The 19,030-nt window shown below is 48.3% G+C and overlaps 1 protein-coding gene across 11 annotated transcripts in view; it reads right to left on the bottom strand.

The window, feature by feature from the left end:
• Positions 1 to 19,030, bottom strand: part of ADCK1 (aarF domain containing kinase 1) — a 122,350-nt gene that overhangs the window by 90,821 nt on the left and 12,499 nt on the right. The window lies entirely within an intron of this gene.

Genomic DNA, 19,030 nt, shown 5'->3' with positions numbered 1-19,030 from the left:
AAAAAAAAAAAAAAAAAAAAATAAAAAAAAAAAAAAAAAAAAAAAAAAAAAAAAAATGATAAATGTTGTGAACATCCAAGTATGTATGAGTTTCCTATCATCTTATGTTTTACTGACATCTAATAATTTCATATTAAAATGAGGATCAAACTTAAGTTGCCAAATAACCTGTCAGCATAATGCAAGCACAAATATGTCCTTGATTTATAATTTTCACCTACTCTTCTCCATAATCGTTACCATTTGAGCTGTTGATTCCCCATACCAGCATAGAACATAAGCTGCCAGACACAAAATCTTGTTCATCACACACTCCGTACTAAGGATCCTCACTAGTAAATGCACAGTCCCTTGGAGCCCATGAAACCTTCCACACACGTTACCTCGCCTGACGGTAAAAGCCCTTGGGAGGGGGGCACTATCATTCTCCCCATTACACAGATGTGGGAACTGAGGCTCAAAACTGTTAGGGGGCTTGCCAGGGTTATTTAGCCAATACATAATAGGTAGATCCAGGGTTCGAGTCACTGTCTTCGATTCCAAAACCCATCTCTTTCTACTAAACTCTGCTGCCCACTACACACACTGTTAAACACTCCCCGTGGGTTAGAAGAACACTTCGGGCAGCCAGTGTCTGTTGTGGGCCCTGAGTGTGGCCCTCCCCGCGTGCTCACAATGCCCCACTCCTACCCCTCGCTGAGCCTCAGCTATTTCTCACAGCCAGGCCACACGGCCACCGTGGTGCCTGGTCATGTCTGTGCTCCCGGGAGCTGCTTCAGTAAACCGGAGATTTACTAACTGAGATTAGAAACAAATTCATGAACACACAGGGGCCTGGAAAGCACGAGGCATACAGAGATCGGGGAGTCACTGAGAGAAGGAAGCGAGTGAGGCTCAGGAGGCGTAAGATCTCAGGGCAGCAACTGGGTAAGGCCACAGGCCTGTGCAGCCCAAGGAGGTGGGTCCAGGAAGGGGCAGGACACTGGCCACGGTGGGAAAGGAGGACAAGCTTCACTGATAACCCTACAAAAGTCACCAGGGCCTTCAGTATGAATTTCCAACTCCTACCCAGGCCAGCAGGCCCAGCATGATGCACCCCAGGCACCCGCTGGCTTCATCTCTTGCCCTCCCCACCTCAACAGCTATCCCCCAACCCAGCGACCGGTCGTGTTCTGCGCCATCCTCTGCCCTCCAGCCTTTGCACAGGCCACTCCACAATCTCACCACCCCTCATGCCTTTTCATCTGTCAAAATCCCCGTCAGCCTGGACCCAGGCCTCCCTCTCCTCCCCTCCCCTCTTCTGAGTCCCCACTTGGCCCATTCTCCTCTCTTCCCCCCTCCCCTCTTACAGAAGCAGCCACTGCCTCCCCATCCCAGACGTAACAGCGTAGCTGAGTTCCATCCCCAGGGTGGCTCTCGGGCCTTCTTTCATCTGCACCTCCCTAGGACACAACGGGGCCCTGCCCATGCTGCAGCTCTGTGGCCCTGATTGTAGGCTCTGCTCTGGGCCCACATGACAAAAAGCAGGGAGGCAAGTGCACGCATGGCCAGGTCGCTACCAAACCAGGCTGCCGCCCAGGGGGAGAGGCCCAGAGCAACCGAGCTTCCAAATGTGAGGGACGATGGTGGGACCATCTTTCAAGGGGGATGGCCTCCTACCCATAGCCCTCGTCCCTTTCTCAGCACGGAGCAGACGGACAAACCCCAAGAAGGCCTCCTTGAGGGTCCGAAGCAGAGGCTTTTCCCCTGCAACAGTCAGGACTGAACTCCGTGACGACTCACTCAACAGAAGCCACACAACCATCACCACACAGCACCCAGAAGGTGCCCCCACCACTGCTGCTCCCTCGAACTGCACTCTCCAAGGGGCCGCAGGACGCTGCTTCTGTCAGGAAATGCCACTCCACCAGGAGGTGAGGTCAAATAATGCAGGGGACAGACCATTCAACCTGCAGGAGTCACCCCAGCCAGACTCCCAGGACTCTCTGGGACTCCTCCGGCTCTCCAGGCCCTCCCATCAAGGCCACCCAAAGAGAACCACTATTGACAGCCTGCTTGGCTGGACGAGGGCATAGAAGTGACCAAGCACAGCTCTCGCACCTGGGCTCTGACCAGGCCCTGCTGTCGAAGCCCACAGGAGAGGTGGGTGTGAGGGGACAGGGCTGGCACCAGCTGTGCCCTGAGGCCCAGTCTGCAGACTAGGAACACACTGGCAAGGGGAGGCAGAGACTGTCTGCAGGAGATGCTATGGCAATGCTCTGATCAGAGGAAAAACCAGGCTAAACGGTCACCGAGACCCCACTTGGCGGCTGTTCCTTGGAGAACCACACCAGGCCTCCAGGGCTTTGTCACATGTCCAAATCAAAACAAACATCTGTGAAGTGTGAAGTAGGACCCCCAGAACCACAGGCCTTTACCCGGCACCACCTCACGCTTGATTATTAGCACTGTGGGAGTGTCGTTGCCAAATCACTAATCCCAAGAGTACTTCAAGCCCAGAAGATCCCAGGGCATTCAACAGGGAAGGATGAGAAGCAGGTGTCTGAGGGGTAACTCTGAGCAATTCTGCAGAGGGGGTGACTGTAGGAAGGTTTTCTGTCCACATCCAGCAAGAATCTAAAAGGACGATGCCTGGGTGGCTTAGTCGGTTCAGCGTCTGACTCTCGGTTTCAGCCCAGGTCATGATACTGGGGTCGTGAGATTGAGCCCTGCATCAGACTCCACACTCAGCGTGGAGTCTGCGTGAGATTCTCTCCCTAACTCTCCCTCTGCCCCTCCTCCCCCACACTGTTTGCACACACACTCTCTTTCTCTATAATAAAATCTTTAAAAATAAAAATAAAGACAATGAAATAAAATTTAACATTTAAATAAGTTACTCATATTTATTAACTATTTACTATCTGTTAGGCCCTAAACACTTTATATGTGTACTATCTTATTTCATTCCATAACCACCCTATAAGGTGGACACAATTATTATCACCTATTTCACGAAGGAAGAAACAGTGGCTCAAAAGGATTAAATCACCTGGCCAAGGGCACATAGCTAACTTGTGGCAGAGCTCGGACCTGAACCCAGGCGGTGTGACTTCAAGGTCGCAATGCTCTTGGGAGCCTAGATGGCTCAGTCGGTTAAGCATCTACCTTTGGCTCAGGTCATGATCCCGGAGTCCTGGGATCGAGTCCCGAGTCGGGCTCCTTGCTTGGCGGGGAGCCTGCTTCTCCCTCTGCCCCTCCCCCTGCTTGTGTGTGCACGCTCCCTCTCTGACAAAAAATTAATAAAATCCTTAAAAAGAAAAAAAAAGACCACAATGCTCTTTAGCCACAGTGAAACCCTTCTTAGAATAGCTGGCTCCTTCAGAAGAAAAGGTTCCGGACGAGAACTCCAGAACCTTGGATTCTGCACCATTTCTGCCCCTACCTTCCTGGCCCTGCTGTACAAGTTCTGAACAAATTCTCCCAGCTTTCTGGGCCTCAGCTGGCCTCTCTGGAAAATGAGAGATCAGGCAGAAGCAGCAACAGTGTGGGTGGCATACAGGTCTCCCCTCTACTGCCACACCCAGGGCACACATCAGACATCACAACACACACATGCATACACTCTACCCTGCGTCAGACAACTGCTACCTACCGGCCGGAGTCAGCGGATGAAATGCATTTGCCTTCCCAGACTGCTTCTAAGGTGTCTTCTGACTTTCAAAATCTACAACTGTGTTACTGGGGTTCTAAAGTCAAAATAATTCTAGCCCCATTGCAACTGGACCGCTGTCCTTACACTTCAATCGCCCTTCTGCAGAATGGACATGATGTTACATGTGGCCCGCTCTACTGCTTTCTCCCGTCTTGGGATGAACAATGCTCCAAACCAATGCCCAATCTGTGTTACACAGACTGGATCTGCTCTCAATGTGTCCTGCCAGGCCCCTTTCCTCTGCTTTTTTAAAGGAGCCTAATAAAGGGGCGATCCAAGGCCATGACAGGATGATATGATAGGATGAAGGGATATAGGTTCCTTTACGTGAAGCACTGTGTTTCCAGAAATTTCCAGTTAAAAATGCAAATATGCCCTAGAGGTGATAATACAAGAAATTATCTGTCATTGTCACCTTGGCAGGAGTTTCTTTACCTGTCTTGTTTTTCCAGCCTCAGAAACTGAGAGCATAATTCTATGGAAAGGGATAGGTTTCAAATATAGGTTCTGTTTCAGAGAAGGCCATCCTAAAAAGAAAGTTGTAGGAGGGGGCATTTGGGGAGGGCAGCTGCTAGTGGCTGAGAAGGCTTAATGAATAAAACATGCATCACAACTGCCAAGGATACTTGCATTTTAATAGGGAACGGAGTTTTAAGCCAAAGGAATTAATCTCTAATGGTGGAATTACAAGCATCAGCAATGATTTAGGGAGGTGTTAAGCAAAGAAAGTTGTTCCAGCATCCCTGAAATCCCAACAAATGAGCTGATGTGAGTGTGCAAGCCTTCAGCACACAGTGAATATGCTGCAGATTTAAGGGATTAATAATATTATTACTGGCAACTTGTGAGTCGGCCTGCCAGTGAGCAAGACTGCCACCACACAGACAAATCCAGATGCCCACAGGAGCCCAGGACATGCACTCCTTGGTCTGGAAAGCATCCATTTGGGAACCTAGTTGCCAGAAACACTGAAGAGAACCCTTCCCTCCATCTGCCCCTTAATCACACACACTGAGAAGACGCATAATTAATTTGTTCTCAACAGTTGCTCTGTGGCTAGAAGAGCGAGGGCATTTCTGGAATGGCAATTACAGACCAGAAAAACAAATGTTAGGCCACAAGCAGAATAACATATCCAGCCAGCCTGCTTCCCCTCCCTTCCCCGCCATCCCTGTTCAGACCATGGCCTTGGGTGGGGGACAGGAGTCTTTTTCATTTCCTCACAGCCTAGAGACCTTGGGTGCTGGGAGCAAGGAAAAGAAAACAAAATCCTCAAAGATACAGGGAAGGAGGCCTCGCTCTAACCTCAGAAAGAGGGAAGAGGCACAGAGTTCAGGTACAATGTGAAGGTCAATGGGAGGGTCATTTGGGGTACAGCATAACACACATAGGAATTAGATGAAATTAAAGAATTCTTAGGGGCGCCTGGGTGGCTCAGTCAGTTAAGTGTCTGACTCTTGGTTTCAGCTCAGGTCATGCTCTTGGGGTTGTGAGATCGAGCCCTGCATCAGGCTCCACACTGGGCGTGGAGCCTGCTTAAGATTCTCTCTCCCCCTCTCCCTCTGCCCCTCCCGACCCCTCCCTCTCTAAAAAAAATAATAATAATAAATTAAAAAATAAAGAAAGAATTCTTGCTCATTTCATTCATTGTGATAATGATGGGAACACTTAGAAAACATCAGCTGTTAGAGATACACATGGAAATTAAAGGTGAGATGGCATGATTTCTGCAATTGAAAACACTTCAGAAAAAAAATAAATGAAAGAATGACAGCAACATATTTTTTTTTTAAGATTTTTTTTAAAGATTTTATTTATTCGAGAGAGAGAGAGAGAGAGTGCAAGCATGAGGAGGAGACCAGAGGGAGAAGCAGACTCCCCACTGAGCAGGGAGCCTGACACGGGACTTGATCCTAGGACCCCGGGATCATGACCTGAGCCAAAGGCAGGCGCTTAACCAATTGAGACACCCAGGTGCCCCTATAGCAACATATTTTAGATCTGGGTGCCAGAGTTCATCATATTTTCTCTCTACTTTTTAATTCATTTGAATTTTCATATAGAGATTCAAAGACAGATCCTAGCCTGCTATTCTTAACCTTTCCCTGTGGCCTAGGAGCCCTGTGTTCTCGGCCCAAGCCAGCCTCTCCTGCCTCATTTCACACCACATGTCCTGTCAATCACTCTACTCCATCCCACTGCCCTCCTTTCAGGGCCTTGAACAAGACAAGCTCATTCCCTTCTCGGGGCTTTTAAGCTTGCCATTTCCTCTTCCCAGGGCGCACTGGGCCTGCCCTTGGAAGGGCCCCACACTTGCAGTTTAATGTGAAAGAATAATGCCTGCATCCCAACAAAGATGTCTACACCCTAATCCCTGAAACATGGGACTGTGTTACCCTACGTGGCAAAGGGGAACTCAGGCTGCAGATGAAATTAAGGCTGCTGATCTTGAGATCTTATGACCGAGAGAGGACCTCAGATTTTTAGGTGGGCCTAGTGTAATTACAATGGTTCTTTTAAGTGGAAGAGGGAAGCAGAAGAGAATCAGAGAGCTAGCAGCCGTGAGAAGGACTCGGCCACACGTTGCCAGCTCTGAAGATGGAGAACGGGTGCCATGAGCCAAGGAATGCAGGTGGAAAAGACAAGGACGTGAATTCTCCTCTAGAGCCTCCAGAAGGAACACAGCCCTGCTGACACATTCATTTTAGTCCAGTGAGAAGCATTCCAGGCTCCTGACCTCCAGAACTGTGAGAGAATAAATCAGTATTTTAAGCCACGAAGTTTGTGGTAGTTTGTTTTAGCAGCAATAGGAAACTAATACAGTAGCTGTCTTGAAATTCTTAATTTTATCTTTGAATTTATGTTTTGCAAATGAAGCCAGATGGGACAAAGGAGCATGCACCCGGGGGACTCAGCTCATGTACCATCCTACCTCCCCAGTGAGTTCCCCGCTGCCCACTGCCCACCCCACCCCCAGTGCTCCACCCAGTCTCCCCACCTTCACCCCACAGCCAGGCTGCTCTCCACCCCAGGTGGCAATCCGATTGCTGCTGGGGAAGATCTGCATTCTGCCACAGCCCTTCATCCCCGCCGGGGGCCTGAGTGCAAGCCTAGGCAGGGTAGAGTCATCCACATGTCAGGCAGCATCCCTCCCCACTCTGGGCTAGTATCACCAAGGGAAAGTTCAACAGGAGACCCAGCAGGGACCCCTCCCCCGCCCCCAATCCACATCCTGAGCACATCCCATCACCGAGACTGCAATCTCTTGGGAGCTGTCCATCCACTGTGGGTGGGGGCTGTAGGACCATAGGAAGGGGAGACTGATGTCCCCACCCCCAGCCAGAACCCCACAGTTTCATTTTGCACTGAGCCCTGTAAATTACATACCCCTGCCTTTTCTGCTAACAATATTCTCCCAGCTCCCCACCTGCTGTTCTTTCATCACTTCTCACTTTTAGCAGGAAAACCCCGTATCAGAGAGCCCTTCCCCAGCCCTGCTTCAGTCACTTTTTATCCTATGACCACGGTTTCTCTCTCTTAGGACCCTCAGCAAAAGCTGACATAGCTTGTTTCCCTACCTCACTGATTCCCTAAAAAAGAGCCCACTGTGTGCCAAGCCCTGTTCTAAGTGCTGAGGATACAGCAAGCAGAACAGAGAGACACCTGCCCTCCTGGAAAGGACGTTCTCGTGAGTTCCACTGATTGTTAACTAGCTCTTATCCCCTCAAGAATAGACCGCTATATACCCCACACCTGGCACAGTGCCTGGCCCATAGCAGGTGCTCAATTAAAATTTGCTACATAATTAGGGCACATGGATGGCTTAGTTGGTTGAGCATCCAACTCTTTTTTTTTTTTAAGATTTATTTATTTTAAAGAAAGAAAGAGCAGCGGTAGAGGCAGAAGGAGAAGAAGAGGGAGAGAATCTCAAGCAGACCCCTACTGAGCATGGAGCCCAACATGGCTCTATCTCACAACCCTGAGATCATGACCTGAGCCGAACCCAAGAGTCAGAGGCTCAAGTGACTGAGCCACCCAGGTGCCCCAGAGCGTCTGACTCTTGATTTCGGCTCAGGCTGTGATCTCGGGGTCATGGGATCAAGCCCCAGTCAGGTTCCATGCTGGGCATGGGGCCTGCTTAAAACTCTCTCTCATTTGCCCCTCCCCCCATGCACACATGCATGCTCTCTCCCTCTCTAAAAAATAAAAATAAAAAATTTGCTACACAATTGACTGTATGAATAGTGAGCGGTTTAGGTCCTCTGCACGGCGACCAGGCAGAGCACGAAGACATCCCTCTTCTCTTCGCTCTGCAGAGTGTGGGGCATGAGGATCGGGTGGGGGAGGAGGCAGTGCCCCAGTTCCTGAACCGCGTTGCCTTAAATTAGCCTCACATATGTCCCGCCATTATCAGTCAACAGTTTATTTGTACATTTAAGTGAAGTTATTCTGCTAATTGGACACATGTCTCACGATTCTACAAGGAAAAGTCTATTAAAAAGTCTTGCTGTAACAGGCAAGAGCTTTTGAGGGTAGTTTTATTCAGGGACAGGAAGGGAGCTGAGTGGATTTTAATTTGGTAGAAAATAGCTGCTTGGGGCCAAGACGGTGAGAAGCGGGAAATCAAGAACAGGCTATTAGATTATTAATGTGGTTAACAAGCGTCTCCATCAACCTTATAGCTGCAGACTGCCTTCCACCAACTTTATCAGTTATATCATGGCCTCCCATCTACCCCTGCTATTCCAGAGATTCCCATTTTGGGGACATGGACACTGAGGCAGGAGAAGTGCATCCCACCCAAGCCAGTATGAGTTGGGCCTCACAGCCCCTGTGGCCTCACGTCCTGAGCATATGAAGGCGTGAAAATTTTGGAGTCAGGGATAAACAGCCCAAAGGGTTTCAGGAGAGATGGCAGGGGGCTGAGGGGGTGGGAGAGAGGGCAAGGAAAACTCTGGTTTGTCAAGCTTGACAAATGGTTCAAACTCCCTTGGACAGCAAGGAAATCCATGGCTCGGCTGCTGGCCTACAGCAACCCTAGAAGTTCATCCAGTCCCGCTGAGAGAGCCAGGAGCCTCACAGTTCTAGGCAAGGGCTCAGGAACCACCTGATTTGTGATTAAATCAAAGACCCCATAGTGGGCTGAATGGTGGCACCCAAAAAGATATGCCCTTGTCCTAACCCCCTGGGCTTGTGATTGTGACCTTATTTGGAAAAAAGGATCCCTGTACATGTAACTAAGGTAAGAATCTTGAGATCATTCTGGATTGCCCAGGTAGGCCCTAAACCGCATGACGAGTCTCCTTCCAAGCAAGAGAGGACAGAGGCAGAGACTGGAGTGACACAGCCACGAGGCATGTCTGAAGCCACCAGAAGGAGCATGGCCCCACTGGCACCTTGATTTTGAACTTCTGGTCTCCAGAACTGGGAGAGAATACATTTCTGTTGTCACTGGCCACCCAATTTGTGATGATTTGTCACAGCGATTACAGGAAGCTAATAAGCCTGCTTACTAGCGGTAGACCCTTGGACAAATCACTTAATCTGTGCCTCCATTTTGTCATCCGTAAAATGGGGGTAGATACCTCAGATTGTCGTGAAGTTAAAGGAGATAATAGAGAGAACCCTTAGCCCCGTGCCCGTCTCACAGTGCTCGGTCAATGCAACACTCATTCTTAGCCTCAGAAGCCTGCCTGGGGAACTCATGAAAAATACAGTTTTCCAGGCCTCACCCCAGAATCACTGAAAACAAGCCTTTAGAGTACAGCATCTAGGGATGTGCACTTTATAAGGCTCCTCAGGTGTCTCTGATCACCTGACAGTACGCTGTCCCGTTCCCACCTCCATTACAAGACCGCCAGAATCTCTTTTGTTTCTGGAAAGCTTCCCTTCCAGATACAGATTTCCCTGCCGTCCTTGGTAACCCACTGCAGTAGAAAATCACCTTAGCGGTGAGGAATTTCTAGCTTATGCCATCCCTCATCACGTAGCATCGTGCCGCTTCCCGGTACTACATTTGGCAGAGGAAGAAACAGCTGGGGTGTGGTGGAAGCACCCAATCCAGGGCAGGAAAGGGAACAGTGCAGAGTTTTCAGTGGGAAAAGCAATAAAGCAATGAGAAGCCCAGCCATGGTTAGTCTGGGATGGAGTCTGAGATGGGCAAGGACAGTGTCTCCAACGGGTGTTTCTCCAGCTCCTGCCCCCTTAGGTACAGGCTAACCCTCAACATGGCATCTTCTCTGGGGAGCAGTGTGCTCTGGCCTCCTCCACCCACCCCACGAGAACCAGGTAGCGGGAGCAGTTGGTGAGTGGCTCTGCGGCCACAAAAAGCCAACCTTGTGTGTCCAGGCAGCCTGGGTAGGCAAGAAAGCTACAGAGACACGAAAATGTGGAACTGGCTAATGATGTTCATTGCACGGGCCAGCACATGGCAATGGCCTCCCATCACCAGAAACACAAGGCTTTTTTTGTTTCATTTCAGCTATGGCCTCTGGAAAAAGATCACTGCTTCTGAGCAGTAGCAAATACCATCTCATCAGGCAACTTCAAGTCCGCAGCAGCCCCAAGAGATCTACAGGGTGAGCTAGGGAAGAGAAGAGCTAGAAAGAGAGTGGCCAAACCCAGCACGGGAGAAACCACGGCAATGATGGGCATGAGCCAGAGTTCAGCCCAGCATCTGCTACCAATGGTGCAGCCTGTTTCTCCCAGGGCAACCCAGTACCAGTGACAGTGTGCAAAAAGATGGTAGAAGAGGCGATTTCAGGTGGTACCCAGGACACTTATTTGCGTATGCAGAGCCCCCAAAAAGAGATACCTAGTCTATCAAGCCTGCAATCTTGCTTAGAACAAAGCCAAGTAAAGGAAAAAAATCAATAGGATGAAAAATAGCACCCAAATACAGGAATAGTTGGTTTCCAAGAAGTACGTGGGAATGACAACCAATGAATTCAAGATAGTGCTTGCTTCTGATTTTATAGGAGGAAGGCTGGAATCAGGGAAGTACCCCAGGGGCTACAACTGTATGGGTAAGGTATCATTTCTGAAATTGTACAGTGAGAAGAGTGAGCACTAAATTATTTCTTTTTTTTTTTAAAAGATTTTATTTATTTGACAGGGAGAGAGAGAGACAGCCAGAGAGAGAGGGAACACAGCAGGGGGAGTGGAAGAGGAAGAAGCAGGCTCCCAGCGGAGGAGCCCGACGTGGGGCTCAATCCCAGAACTCCGGGATCACGCCCTGAGCCGAAGGCAGACGCTTAACGACTGAGCCACCCAGGCGCCCCAGCACTAAATTATTTCTTATACCTTTCCTTAGGTCTTATACATTTCATGTGGGTTTTTTTATTTCATGTGTTTTTTTTAAAATACAAGAGGTATGCAGGTCCATAGGTCACTGATAAGTCTAGATCACGAAGACAACATGACATGTGCATGGCCTGCCTAGGAACTATAGGGAAGCCACCACACACAGAGCACAATCTCCAAGGAGAAGCCGGAGTGATGCCATTTTCCTCCAGGGTCCCCACAGATGGAAGCAAACCCACCAAGTCTCTCCCCAGACCACGCCAAGGCCCAAGTTGCTAATCGCCTGGAACTCTCTCCAAATTGGGGCCACTGCGCAAAGTTGTGCAGGTTTGCAATGCAGTACTCAGAAAGGTTTGGGTACAAAGCTAAAAAGGAGGTACTGGGGGCCATTGCAGACTCTGTCTCCCTATTCCACAGGCCTGGTCCTTGGATGACCCAAGCAGAACACATTAAATGCAGCTCATGCTCCTGCAAAAATTACCAGAAACTCTGAGAAAGCCAGTCACCAAGACAGCAAAGATTCCCTTTCTCTCCTCCTCTTCTGCGTAGAATATTCACTGACAAATGTTCCAGGATGAGAAAGGAAAGCAGCAGAAGGGGGCCTGAGGGACGGGGTGCATGAAAACTCACCCACAAGCTTGCACACCAGGTTGACAGCGCACACGCAAAGAACAGCGGCACAATATTAGACCCAACTACACCAGAAGAAGCCTTCCCGGTACGCACTCCACCCTCACTCACCATGCTGGGTCAGGAGTCCCTCCCATGCAAGGCTCCTGCCCCCCTGCCCCCTCCCCTGCCCCTCATCCCCTTCTTGGCTGGGAGTCAGTTGTTGTCAGGAGCCAGAGCTGGAATGAAGACAAATCGATCCTTCTGCAACTGGTGATTTCACGCCTGCTTCCCCCCACTGGACTGTGGGCAGCTGGAGGGCAGAGGTCAAGTCTTATTTCCCTTCATATCCTCCCAGGCTGGGCCTCACGCAAGACCCGGCACAGAGCAGGCTCAGTTAAAGTTTGTTAAAATAACAGACGGATGGAAGACCAGTGAAGACATGTCCTCGTGTGGCCAGGATAGTCTCCAGGTTTCAGAGAATATTCCTGAAGAGCCAGGCACGGCTACAGTTCCTCTTGATGGGCAACAAGATCTTTAAGGCACTTCTTGACTTATCACACCTTCACTAAGCTGGTAGCACCGTTATCCTCAAAACTGGCAGTTGTTTGGTAGCTTAAGAGTTGAAACCTTTTCCCAAAGCAAAGAGCTAGCAGCACCCACTGGTTCCTTTGGAGGGTCCATACTTCCCTCCACTGGGAATGCAAATTCCAAATCTTTGGTGGATTAACTTTTTGCTTGGTTGATTAAATCTAAAAAGGAATTCCCCAGGGGCGCCTGGGTGGCTCAGTGGGTTAAGTGTCTGCCTTCAGCTCCCATCATGATCCTGGGTCCGGGGATAGAGCCCCATGTCCAGCTTTCCATTTGGTGGGAAGCCTGCTTCTCCCTCTCCCTCTGCCGGCCGCTCCCCCTGCTTGTGTGTCCTTTCTCTCTCTCTCTGTCAAATAAATAAATAAGTAAAATCTTAAGGAAAAAAAAAAAAAAGGAATTCCCCAGGCAGAGACTCTATTGCCCTTCTTCCTCCTCCCCTGTGTTTCCCAAACCCAGCCCAGCAGGACCACAGCCTCAGGGCTCACACAGGGGTGGACGGACCCAGCGGAGAAACACGCCAGCAGGGAAGATCTGGATGTCCAAGTCCAAGCCCAAGATCTGCCACAAAACTGCAGGGGGCTTGAGGTATCTGGGTGGCTCCGCCGGTTAGGGGCAACTCTCAATCTCAGCTTAGGCCTTGATCTCAGGGTTGTGTGTTCAAGCCCCACGCTGGGCTCTGTGCTGGGCATGGAGCCTACTTTAAAAAAAAAAAAAAAGAAAGAAAGAAAAGAAAATCCCATCACCCTTCTAGACCTCCAGTTCCATCAGTACAGGAGAGGCCTGAGCTAGCTGGTGCTGAAGATGTCTTTCTCAAGGTCAATAGCATAAAAAAAAGGTCAATGGCATAATTATAAAGAGTCACCACCCCACCTAAGCCCCCTACTGTACTCTAACCAATATCCTTTTCCCTCCAAAACACCCTACCATATACCATGGTTCTAAAGGTTGACAACAGATGACCCTTCTCTCTAAACGCAGATTTCAGTAATGTTGAAATTGTTATCCCGGGGCGCCTGGGTGGCACAGCGGTTAAGCGTCTGCCTTCGGCTCAGGGCGTGATCCCGGCGTTATGGGGTCGAGCCCCACATCAGGCTCTTCTGCTATAAGCCTGCTTCTTCCTCTCCCACTCTCCCTGCTTGTGTTCCCTCTCTCGCTGGCTGTCTCTATCTCTGTCGAATAAATAAAAAAAATTAAAAAAAAAAAAAAAAGAAATTGTTATCCCATACTCAAGCCCAAAGTAGCCCATGTTCCTAAACAAGGTCGGGTATAAGCATTAGCAGAATTTAATGGGCACAAAAGGTTCCTACAGCAAAATTATAACTGCTTCCTGCCTGCAGGTGAGTAAGTACTGCAGGGGAACCTCCCATCTGCTCTATGGGAGCCCCACTAGAGGTGTAACGCTCCTGACCTCCCTCCCCTCTCACTCCCTGTGAGAGGAGGAATCACCAATCAGACTGGTGAGTCTGAGAGAAGAAACATCGCGCTCAGCCCACTGCTTCCTCTCACCTCCCTTTTGGGGATCTGCACACACCCGCAGGACACCGGTGCTCCGCTCCTTCCTGCCCTAAAAGGCAGGCCCCCCTGCGAGAGGCTTGTCCTGTCACATCTGTGCCCGTGTAGGTAAGTCTATCAAACTCAGGAGCGAAGTACAACAAGCCCACTGGCTCACAGACCCACAACACCTGCTCCCCCCCGGCATTTGTCAGTAATAAGGCTGACATTCTGAGCTCTTCCTGGCAGACACCTGCATCTCCTTGGTTCCGCTTCTCAGACAAGGAGGAGAAGAGCATTAATCATTACCTCCTCAAGCCCAGGTAGTAAGTACTAGTGTGACTGATAGGACGCACACACTACTGCTGACCTGATGCATCCGACACCACAGGAGTCCAGCGACCTACTTGGAAACAAGGAGTCAGATTCAACTCAAAAGCTTCCCAGTCACAGCAGCAGTTGCGGTCCCCTCCAATATTAGGACTCTGATTAAGAAAGGAAAAGCCACCCGTGATCTCTCTCTCCCTCCCTAGACACACAAACACACACACACACACACTCTCTCTCTCTCTCTATCTCACGATTCTACTCATCATCTGATAGAGTAGTCAAAAAATATTCAGTGACTGATGACTTCAGGCATTCTCATTCACTGGAGGCTTAACAACACTTTACCCAAGAACTTGCCATAGCTCCCTATTACCTCTGGTATAAACCTTGGCCTCTCATCCCTCTGCAACCTAGCTCGACTTCTCTTTGCCAGTATGCCCCTTCTCTCACCCATACCCTGGTCCCCAGTAACAATGAACTAATCTCTGTTTCTTATAGACAACCCACAAAATTTTACCCATCAACTTCAACCAAAATCACCTGTCCCCAGTGTTACATGTTTCAATCCTACCCACCTTTCTGAACCGAGCTCCAATACCCCCTTAACTCATTGAGTCTCACCCAGATTGGGCCACTCTCTCTGCTCCTATATGCCTCAAGGATGTTAACTATTTTAGAGTATACTAGTTGAACAAGTAAGTGAATATATTATAGATAATAAGAGGCAGGTTTCTCACTGTGAGAGAAATCAGTTATGCAAAAGGAATGGAAGAGAGCTAAAATGCTGTGAGGTTAGGCTGGAATTGGAGATATCAGTATGAACTCAAGGTTTTTTAATGGATAGGTGTGTGTATGCATGAGTATACACGCATACATTTCCTAGCTCTGTCTCCTGGGAGGGCCTACACAATGGCACTCCAGTAGCAATATGCACATCTAGCACCAACATCTTGGTTTCTAAATACCATCTTCCAGTGAAAGGAACCAAGCCTCCTTGGAGAAGTGATTGATTCCAGGGCTGGGGCAAGGAAAATACAAGATGAGTCTGAGGATTAGAAAGTTAAGATAGCGGGGGCGGGGTGCCTGGAGGGAGCAGTTGGTTGAGTGTCCGACTCTTAGTTTTGGCTCAGGTTGTGATCTCAGGGTTGTGAGATCGAACCCCGCATTGGGCTCTACGCTCAGCACGGAGTCTGCTTAGGATTCTCTCTCCCTCTGCCCCTCCTCCCATGTGTGTACTCACTCACTCACTTGCACACTCTCTCTCTCCTCCCCCAAAGTGAATAAATCTTTAAAAAAAAAAAAAAAGTTAAGATAGTGCTCAGAAAAGAATGAAGACATACAAAAGGACACAGGAATCAATCTGAAGGTGCTCCCAGTGGCCAAAATTAGAATAATCTGAACAATAAAAATAATGATGACTTTGGATTGTAACCCACAGAATAATATAAATATCCATGAGTTCATACTGATAAAAATAATTAAACTAACAACTGAAGGAGAAGGGACAGCTTTTCCTTACAGAAGAATGCCAATTAACAAATGCAGAAATAAGGAAAACAGAAAATCATTTACTTGTTCATTAAAAAGATAAGGAGCCGTTGAGGCTCCTTATGCCTCTGGATCTCCTCTCTGGCTGCATTAAATTCCCAGTGTTTAACTAAATAAAGCTTCTCATCTGTTCCTACAAATTCAGCTGGGGTAAAGGCCACTGCCACCACTTTACAGATAGGGGAGGACAGGTGATTGGTGGTAGACCAGGAGCCTGAAGGACCAAAATCACTACAATACTACTCAGCATCATGCAGACCTCTCCTCACCCTGTTTAGGCCTTAGAATTTCTCAATTTCATTTCTTTCCTCAAATTACCAGACCTTCCCATGATTTATCAAAACCTTAACTGAGCTTCAAGATCCAGCATGCTTCTCCAAGGGTCCCCAGTGTATCAGGATTCATTTGATTGCAATAACAGAAAACTGATCTCAAATCATCTGAAGCAAAAGGAGAATTTCCTGGCACATGTGACTGGAAAGTCCAGTGGTAACCTGGCTTCAGGCTCAGCAAGATCTAAGGCCTCAAATGACACTTCTCCCTACAATACTGACTCCATTCACAGACAGGCTTTCCCCTCATGGTGACAAGATGGCTGCCAGCAGCTCTAAGTCAACACCCTATACTCGCAGGAATGCAGGAGAAAAGGCAGTGTCCTATGGGAGACACCCCCAAAAGTACTGGACCTGATGCTCACTGACCAACACTGGCTCAGCTGCCCGTGCATGAATCAATCTCTAGGGCCAGAGGAATGGACTCTGCTGATGGCCTAAGTCATGTGCCCACTCTTGGTGCTGAGGGTGGGGTCAGTCTCACTCAAACCTCGTGGTGAGTACATGAGATATGGGTAGCTCCCCAAAGGAAGTTTTAGATGCTACTCCCCAAAATGTGAACAGCTCTTGAGCTGAAAAATTAACATACCACAACCCCCGTGGTCAGAATCAACCCAGCCCTGCCTCCTCCAGCCCAGTCTGGACATCTGTACCAGCTGTGACTTCTTTCTGTCTTGTGCACAGGCTGGTCCGCACCTGTCATCTCTGGTTATAAGCATCCTGGACACCAGGAGTCCAGTTCTTCCAAGCACCGGGGCCTCACCACACCCCCTCAGCTGCCCAGCAAAGTGCCACTGAGCCCCTTGAAAACACTCCTTCACCTTGGTTCCCACCCCCTCTTGATGTGGAGCTGAGTCACTGAGATACCAGCCGGCCGAGCACCAACCTTGAAAGTACTTCTCTAAGTCACTGTCTCTTGCTCTAGCATACTCCGGGACCTGGGGATGCTGGCTTGACAGGTGAGATAATTATGTTTTACCCTTCATTCATTCCTTTATCAGTCACGAAGACAAGAACAGATAAGTGTTCCAATGGAAGAAAACACTCCTGCAGTATTCACTCCTGCTCTTCAGTGCCAGCCAGCTCCCCTTCCCAGCCACAACTCCCAGGGACCAGCCTGCACCCTTGTTATCGGTGCCAGCTACCTCGTGTTACTCTCCTGTCAAGTATCAGAGTGCACTTACCTTCCTGCATTCCCCAAAGCCATCAACTTCCCCGGGAGCTGCGGCACCATTGCCTTTCTGATGACTTACACGTGAGGGCCACCATCTGCATGTCACCCATCCCGTCTGCTCTGCAGGGAGCTTGCCCCCGTGGCCCGGCCTGCAGCTCTGTGCAGAATGTCGCTCTGGTCGGCTCTAAGGCCCACAGCATTGGTTAGACGGAGAAAGGTGGATGAGCAACTGCAGGGGGTGGGCCCCAAGTCTCAGAGCCGGAAGCCTGGAGCTCTTCTGACACAAACCAACATTTCATTCATTCATTTGCTCAGCAAACTTTTATTGAGGACCTACTGTGTCCTGGGTATTGCTACTGTAGGTGCTGCAGACACGGAGACAAGTGTCTGTCCTCACAGGGGACCCTTCCTGGTAGACATTTGACTGATTTTTTTTAAGACTTTATTTATTTATTTGACACAAAGAGAGAGAGTACAAGCAGAAGGAGCAGCAGGCAGAGGGAGAGGGAGAAGCAGGCCTCCCACTAAGCAGGGAGCCCGACTCAGGGCTTGATCCCAGGACCCTGGGATCATGACCTGAACTGAAGGCAGACGTTTAACCAACTGAGCCACCCATGCGCCCCAACATCTGACTGATTTTTGATACCTGCTTCACACTCACAATTCACAACACACTGTCTCAGATATTATCTATATTAACCCTCAATGTGTGGCAGAGCCAACTGTAGTCTACAGACAGGAAAATGGTAGCACCAAAAGTTAAATGACCACCCTAAAGACAGAACACAAATTCAGATCTTCCGCATACAAACGTCACACCCTTTCTAGGTCCCCTCCCAAGGAAGGAGCTAGCAGGGTGGATCTGGAAAGAGACATGAAGTCAACTCAGTCCTAAGGCATCATCACTAGAGGTAGAAAATACAAAAAAGATGACCCAATCCCTGATCTAAAAGAATCCATAGTCTAAAGTGAGAAAAAGACATGTAACCAATTATCACCTGTGGTAGGAATAAAGAAGACAGAGTGATTAAATTCAAACAGGAAGATATCTCGGGGAAGATACATAGGACATGATGATTACTTCCAGGCAGGAAAATTGGTACCTGAGGAACAGGGAGAAGAGGGTCATTTTGGATGTTCAAATGTTACATACTTTGAATTGCATGCCATGTAAATCTATTTCCCATTAAATGATACTTTGATGATTCAATCAGCCAAATCCTGAATATGGAAAATTCTACAGGGTAAATGATCTGCTTTCTTCAACAAGCAAATTGCTCAAAAAAAGAGGGAAGGGAAATAAAGATTTGAGATTTTAGTTGATGCTTCCTAATACAATATATGCACCTCGTTTGAATCCAGATTGTAATGCACCAACTTTAAAATGTCTTTTTAGACATTTATTATCTATTATTATCATATTGAAGTTTTTTTAAAGTACTTATCTATTAGAGATAGAGACTGAAAGTATTTATAGAAGAAATAATATGATGCCTGAGATTTGCTTTTAAATATTTGAGCAAAAATAGATAAATGAATTAAAAATGAATGAATGAATAAAGGGGCAAGTAGATGATAGAAGACTCACAAAAGGTTGATAATGTCTGAAGCTGGATGACAGTTCCATAAGGGTTCATTATACTATTCTCTCTAATCTTATTAATGGTTGAAATTTCTATAATGAAATGTTTAAATAAAAATTTTAAAATTAATTACCCCATCCACCAAGAATGATTGCGAAGGAAAGCGTCACACAGGAAACGTATTTGAGCTGTGTCTAGAAGGATGACCAGAAATTTTCTAAGGGGCCAAGGGCATTCCAGGCTGAGCAAAGACATACAGATCTATCACAAACCTCTCTCTGGAGGAAACAAAAGTATCTACACTTAATTGGACCTCATAGATATATATAGAACACTACACCCCAGAACCAAAGAATACTCATTCTATTCTAATGCC

The sequence above is a fragment of the Ailuropoda melanoleuca genome, chromosome 14 (genome assembly GCF_002007445.2).
Source record: "Ailuropoda melanoleuca isolate Jingjing chromosome 14, ASM200744v2, whole genome shotgun sequence".
Lineage (NCBI taxonomy): Eukaryota > Metazoa > Chordata > Mammalia > Carnivora > Ursidae > Ailuropoda > Ailuropoda melanoleuca.
Note: the sequence above shows the minus strand (reverse complement) of the source record. Positions and strands in the feature narration are given on the sequence as shown.